At 46.9% G+C, this 6,856-nt stretch overlaps 1 non-coding gene across 1 annotated transcript; it reads left to right on the top strand.

The window, feature by feature from the left end:
* Window positions 1-237: 237 nt before the first annotated feature.
* LOC128773617 (U6 spliceosomal RNA) lies at window positions 238-346 on the top strand. The gene has a single exon (XR_008417969.1). It is a non-coding gene; the product is annotated as a U6 spliceosomal RNA (small nuclear RNA).
* The last annotated feature ends 6,510 nt before the right edge of the window (window positions 347-6,856 follow it).

Consider the following 6,856-nt stretch of genomic DNA (forward strand, 5'->3'; position numbering starts at 1 on the left):
CTCTAGTTTTTGAGATACTATGACATCTCAAATGATATAAAAATGGTATAAAATACACATAAAATATATGTATTTCTAATGAGATGTACATATTTATATATTATACAACTATTAACATATTATAAATGTTCATACAACTTTACATATAAAATACTTATAAAAATACTTTCAGTATAAAAGATATATAAAGTATACAACGTATTCAATAAATATGTATCATTCAGAAAGAAAATTACAGTGCTTGCTTCAGTAGGACGTATACTAAAACTGAAATGATACAGAGCAGATTAGCATGGCCCCCTGTGGCAAGGATGACGTACAAACTCATGAAGCGTTCCATATTTTTTGGTACACTTATCGCGATGAGCACTGAGTAATGTATAGAATTGTTGAATTACTATATTATGCCCCTGAAACTAATATAACACTATGTTAATTACACTGGAATTAAAAAAAATTAAATGAGAGAGAAAATCACAGAATATAGTACATAATATAGGTTTACGATCAAATGAGAAACAGTAGGAAACACCCCCAAAGTGATACAGTAGCATCCTGGTAGATGTTATACCTTTCCTTGTTATTGCCTGTCCTTCCGCCAATAGCTAATAATATACGCAGTATCCTATGTATACGTGGCGAGGGCAGAGCCTCAAACTTTCCAAATCAATGATGCACTCACAGAAAGTTCACACGGGTGAATGAGACAGGGTGATGCTGAGCACAGCAGCGGACACATTAACAAATAAGACCCGACATTCATCTTGTGCTTCCAGGCACCAGCCTGTTCTAAGGGCTTTATAGTCCATTCACTTCTTACGTAGCTCCATGAGTTAGGTATTATGACTGTGCCCATTTCTCAGATGAGGAAGTGCATCACAAACAACGCAAGCCACGTGCCAGATCACATGCGAGGAAGCACCCAGGCAGCATCTGAACCAGGCCCTCTGGCTCCAAAGTCTGCATTCCAAACTAAAGAGCTCATTCGGCCGCAGAAGCAAACATCTCAGTATTGCCCAATGCGAAAGCTTCCGCCTAAAACACACTCGGGTATACTCACTTTCATTTGGTGTTTTCAAACTACCTTATGCAAGTTAAAAATTAAATATAGGGGCTGGGGCACCTGGATGGCTCAGACGGTTAAGCATCCGACTTTGGCTCAGGTCATGATCTCACAGTTTGTGAGTTCGAGCCCTGCGTCAGGCTCTGTGCTGACAGCTCGGGGCCTGGAGCCTGCTTGGGATTCTGAGTCCCCTCCTCTCTCTGCCCCTCCCCTCAGGCTCTGTCTCTGTCTCTCAATAATAAATAAACGTTAAAAAATTAAAAAAATAAATATAGGGGGCACCTGGCTGTCTCAGTTGGAAGAGCTGGCGACTCCTGGTCTCAGAATTAAGTTCCAGCCCCACTCTGGGTGTAGACATTCCTTAAAAATAAAATCTTAAGAAAAATACATATGCGCGTACACACACACACACACACACAGCATGGCATGTTTTCAGTCTCCCTTAAGCAACGGCATAGAACAGAAAAATATTACAACTCATGGCGGGAATCTTTGCTATGGGGAGGTAAACCCCGAGACCTTCTCGAACCCCACCCTCAAGAACAGCAACTAGCACGGAGCACCCCCCCCCCCGAGACACACACACACACACACACACACACACACACACACACACACACCCTGGGCAAAGACTAATTTAGAGCACAGGAATGTGCCTCGACTTGAACACGGCTGGCCAAGTCCCAGAAGGGCAGGGCTGTGGCGCACTGGGCCTCCGTAACGGATGACCCTGGCAGACAGAGGCCAGCCCCGCATGGCCCGGGGACGCGCAGGTGCTCACCGGGCGCTGGGCTCGCTCCCTCCCCACCGCAGGCCGCGGTCTTCCAAGTTCAATTCCAGCCCCGGAGTGGCAGCCAGGCGCGGTGCGGCGGCTCACAGGGCCCTTCGGAACCGCTCGGGGTGTCGGGAAAGCGTAGGGCCCGGGAGGGGGTGGGGGCTGGGAGGTCACGACCCCTCCGTGACCTCCGTGACCTCCGCTGACCCGCCCCCGCCCGGCACTGGAGGCTCCCGGCCCCGCCCAGTCGGGGGTGCGGTGTGCGCGCTCCTGCGGTTCCCCCCTCTGCAGACGTGTTCAAGGTCGCAGGCCTGACTGAGCCCGCGGGGTGCAGGCCCTCTGGACGGTGGGCGCCGCCGGGCCCCTTGGGAGGCCTCTATAAACTTTAAGGTGCTGGAGGGCTGGGCGGCGCTGACATCTCCTGGTCTCTGGCCCAAGAGGGGCCTTATCTGCAGGTTCCCCTCTGGCGCATACGGAGTGACTCCTCTGGGGCAGGAGGAGCCCCTGCCTCCCACCTCGCCCTCCCACCCCCCCTCCACCCCCCACCCCCCACCCCCCGCCAGGGCGCGACCGGTTTCCCACTTGTCCCCCTCCTGCTGTGGGAACCAACATCGGGTTAGGCCAGGTGGAGCAGAGGCCCCGAGGGAGCAAGGCCGGTGGGCACAGAGCTCGGGGACACCAGGACCCCCGCTGCTGCCCCTGCCTGAGAAGATGCTCTTGTCGCTGTTTAGTCCTCCTGTGTCATCTTCTCTATCCTTTTCTACACCCTCCTCCCTTCCAGGTGCCTTCTGGCCCTGTGCTTCAACTTTGATTCTTCCCCACCTATATTCTCTGTGTCCTCTCTGCCATGCCAAACCCAAAGAATCTGATGGGACCGGTCACTCACTCCCCAGCGCAGAGCATCCTTCTTGGCGGGACCCCTCCAGACAGGTGGTCCAGGAGGCTCCTGGCCTGTCTCCTGACTTAGCCACTTCTGGGTTTGTATCAGTTTAGGAACTTACTTAACCTCCCTGTGCCTCAGTTTCCGTGGATGTAAAAGGATTATCACAGCATATTTTGTCAAGGAAATGATCCGTGGGGAGGTATTTAGAAGTGTGTTCAGGGGGCATGGGCTGCTGTGTCTTATGCCCGAACGAGGTTGTCCAGGCCTGTCCCAGTTCACACTGACTGCTCCAGCATTGTATTAATAAAGCCCCTTTCCCTCTCACTATTGGCCTCATTTTGAGCGTAATGTATTTGGACAACCTACCTATACCCGTCCTATACTTACTCTTGGGTCAGACATTAACCTCTCATCTAAGTTGAGAGGGCTGGGTGTCAGGGTCCCATGGCTCAAAACCTGGCTGGCTGTGACCTAGGAACCCTGCCAGCTATTTCGTGGATAAGGACCATGTAAATATAATGGATTCTCAACATGTCACAGACTCCCTTCTGTGACACCCATGGGTAGAACAAAGCACTAATACCAATCCTCAAAGAACAAGCGTTTTCTATAGAGAAGAAACAAAACTGCATTTATCCCATAGGACATACCCTTCCGGACCTTTTATTTTTTTAACCCCCTTAAACTTTTGTGTTAATACCAAAAAGAGGGGGCCTCGGTTCCTCTTGGTTGAGCTGAAAAATCATAAACCGTGCCTGGATTGTCTTCCTTTCTGATAGATTAGCTCTGGCCCTTCCTAAGGGAAAGCCAGGTCCAGACGACCTTTCTCCTAGCCCTGGGCTTCTCCGGGCCACGCATGGGAGAAATCAAATGCAGACGAGAAAATGTAGCTCAACAGTGTCTCCGTGCAGAATGCTGAGAGGGGCTCCAAACTGCTCTTCAACTGTTAAAGGCTTCAGGATTCCAAATGGCCAGATCTGTGCAAGGCAGTCTTGTTTGGTACTTAGCTTGCCGTGGTCCTTTGGGTCAGAGGAAGTTTCCAGAGAAAGATCGACAAAGTCAGTGCCTTCGTGCCGAGGTTCAAGACCCCGGAGTGAAAACAACCCTCTGCACTTCTTTATTGAACTGGGGAAAGTGGCAGAAGGAGAAAGTGGCAGCTACATTTGTTGTCTAGAATTTATTAAGCTGGTGAACACACATATGGCCTTGAAGTTAATTTTTTTCCTTATGACTGACACATGCTATAATGATATCCTACATTTACTAGAACACGAGAGCAATGTTCACACACACCAGGAATGGATTGCACATACCAGACAAATTTCTAAGTTTTGGGAGGCTGGTGGGTGGGAATAGGGAAATCCTGGGAGCAAGTATTCAGCAGCTAAAAGAGCTGCTCAAATAATTGAAATGGGGGTGTTTGTATGCATCTGGAAAGAAGTATGGAAAACACTATGCATTATTTATTTTTTAAATGATGTATTTTTTATTGTGTCAGCTAAAAAATTTTTCTTCGTACGGCAGATGAAACAACAAACACTACAACAGAAATGATCCTTCACGGAGTCAAAGATGTAAGGAACAGAGAAATGTGATTATGGTGTCGAGCTTTCAAATTCTCGCTTCAAGATTGCGCTCCGCGCTCCATTTGCATGATCTAAGCTCAGGTGATGAGAAGGCGAATAAGGAGAATCGGAAAAACTGACTTTTGTCCATTTGTTTTGTGACTTCGAGATGCATCCCTCCTCTGTTAATTCTCTAGGCCTTGAAGAACGCAAACTAATCATATCCTTTAGGGGGAAATTGAAGGGGATGACAGAATCTTAATATGGAAGTCAAGATGCTTGAAGAGGTTAGGAGTGCCTCACTGTTTGAGATATTAAATTCTTGGGGGGGGAGGGGATACCCAAAACGTCAGTGTCTTAACCACTTACTTATTTCTCTCTTTGTGCATCCAAATTTCCTCTTCTTAGAAGGATACCAGTCAGACTGGATCAGGACCCACCTGTGATGTCATTTTAACTTAATCCCTGTCTCAAATACAGTCACATTCTGATGTGCTGGGGGTGAGGGATGCAACATATGAATTTAGGAGCAGGGGAGAGAGACGCAATTCAGCCCATACCGGGTATACGATATAAGCACCAAACACGTGTTGTTGGTGTCCTGTTCCTCAGCAAAAGAACAGATTCTTGTTGGGAATCCACTTTCTCCCCTCTGGGTCCACCTAGGTTCAGGAGAGGTCCAACCCTGGCTTCAGCACACACCAGTCTCCAGGCCACAGTACTGGGTTCAGGCATGGATCCAATCAGAGTGGATCTCGAGAATTCTGGAGGGGAGGGGCTTGCTGTTTCTGGCTAGGCTTTAGAACCTAGGAGGATTTACAGCAGCCAACTTGCCATCACTGAGGGAGAGCCTGGAACGGGGTAGTGGGAGGCATGGCACACACGTGGACATTGACCACAGTGTCAGTCCTACTGAACGAAGCGCTGAGAGTTGGAGAGAAAGTTCTATTGACCACACGTGACTCCAGAATCCAGCCACATGTCTGAAAGCAGCATGACCCTCAACTTTTCAGCTATGTTTTCTAAAGTGACTTTGGGTTGTTGTTTTGTTTGTTTGTTTGTTTGTTTGTTTTTCCTCTGGGAGCTGAGAAAGCCCTAACCAACCTAACAGGTTCCCTACATTATGGAGATGTTAAACATTGAGTTGTTGCCCTGACATTCCCATTCTTAAAAATAAGAGGGAAAAAATTAAGGCTCTATCCATATGGCGTAGAACAAGTTTAGGCATTAGAAGAGCTGCTGAAGTTCATTGCAAAGTCACCTTGAATTCTTGGAAGCCATGTGAGATCAAAATCCCCACCTTTCTAGTAAGCAGCGAGCATTGCACTCGCCAAACTTTAAGACATCCTTGCCTCATGACATGAAGACATTCTGAGGACTATTTTTGCCCCCTTCCTCAAATGGTCGATGATTCTGTAATTCTCCCTGGAGTGTTCGTAGTAGGCTACAATTCTCTACAAAGCATAGCATCACGTTATCCTTTCATCCAAGGTCAACATTTTGGGCAAAAGTCTCCAGACACATTGAAGCTACCATTCCAGGAACTTCAGAATCAAAGATACCTGCCTTAAACATGAATATGCAGTATTGTGCACACACATCTAGCCTGTTGATCTGGAAACTTAATGAAGATAAATGTCATTGTTAGCAACTCAGTGTTGCACTCAACTACAGGACAAGGCATTCTTGTATAAGTCAAGTCCTGAGTGTACATTATGGGAGGATGTTTCTTTATGATGCACTTCAACCCTGCCAGAATGCCTCCTTGGCATTGCCAGTCCCTAGAAGAAGGAGACCTCAAAGCAGTGGCCTTTACAGACTTAAAGAATAAAATAAAAATGAAATCCCAGAGTCTCTGCATAATATATGTGTGTGAGAGAGAAAACACACCCATTAAACTGCAGCCTTTCAGAACATGATGTCACAAGTCAGCTCCTATTAAAGGAAACAGAAGATGAATGTTTGCTCTAAGCAGCTGGAAGGAGTCAAAAAGAAAATACATTGTAAATCTTTCCACTGCGTGCCTAAATTGTAAAAGATGATTTTCAGCATCGCACAGACTTCTCCCAATGAATAACTTCTTCCCAAGGAAGAAATTCCAAACAGTCGGTAAATATATGGCTAGTCTGATTAGCAGAGGGGGACTTGTATGTGATACAGTTTATTGCCCCAAGTCAAAACCTGACTGAATTTTGAGGATGCGGAAGATGATATCCCAGGCAGGAACAGGGAGGTGTTAGAATCCACACCAGGCAAAGTGGATGGGTAGAGCATTCAGAGTAACTTGATTCATATAGACACCCCAGCTGAACACAACATTTTATCTTTAAAAGTGGGGATGGGCTTCTGATATTTCCCTCCAGTCGGACTATATGTACGATTGCCCCATTTCTCCACTTCATGCATCACCTCTGTGAACCTAGAGAATTGGTCTCCTTATCAGTCAATGACGTTAATCATGTTGTATCTGGGAAAGCTTTAAACATTAAAATTAAAAATGACATCAAGCTTGCCCTCCAGCACAATTTTGTAGCCCATATGGAGACAGGTATGTATCCGATACCACTAGT

Source organism: Panthera pardus, unplaced genomic scaffold (assembly GCF_024362965.1).
Source record: "Panthera pardus isolate Hobbes unplaced genomic scaffold, ASM2436296v1 HiC_scaffold_25, whole genome shotgun sequence".
NCBI lineage: Eukaryota > Metazoa > Chordata > Mammalia > Carnivora > Felidae > Panthera > Panthera pardus.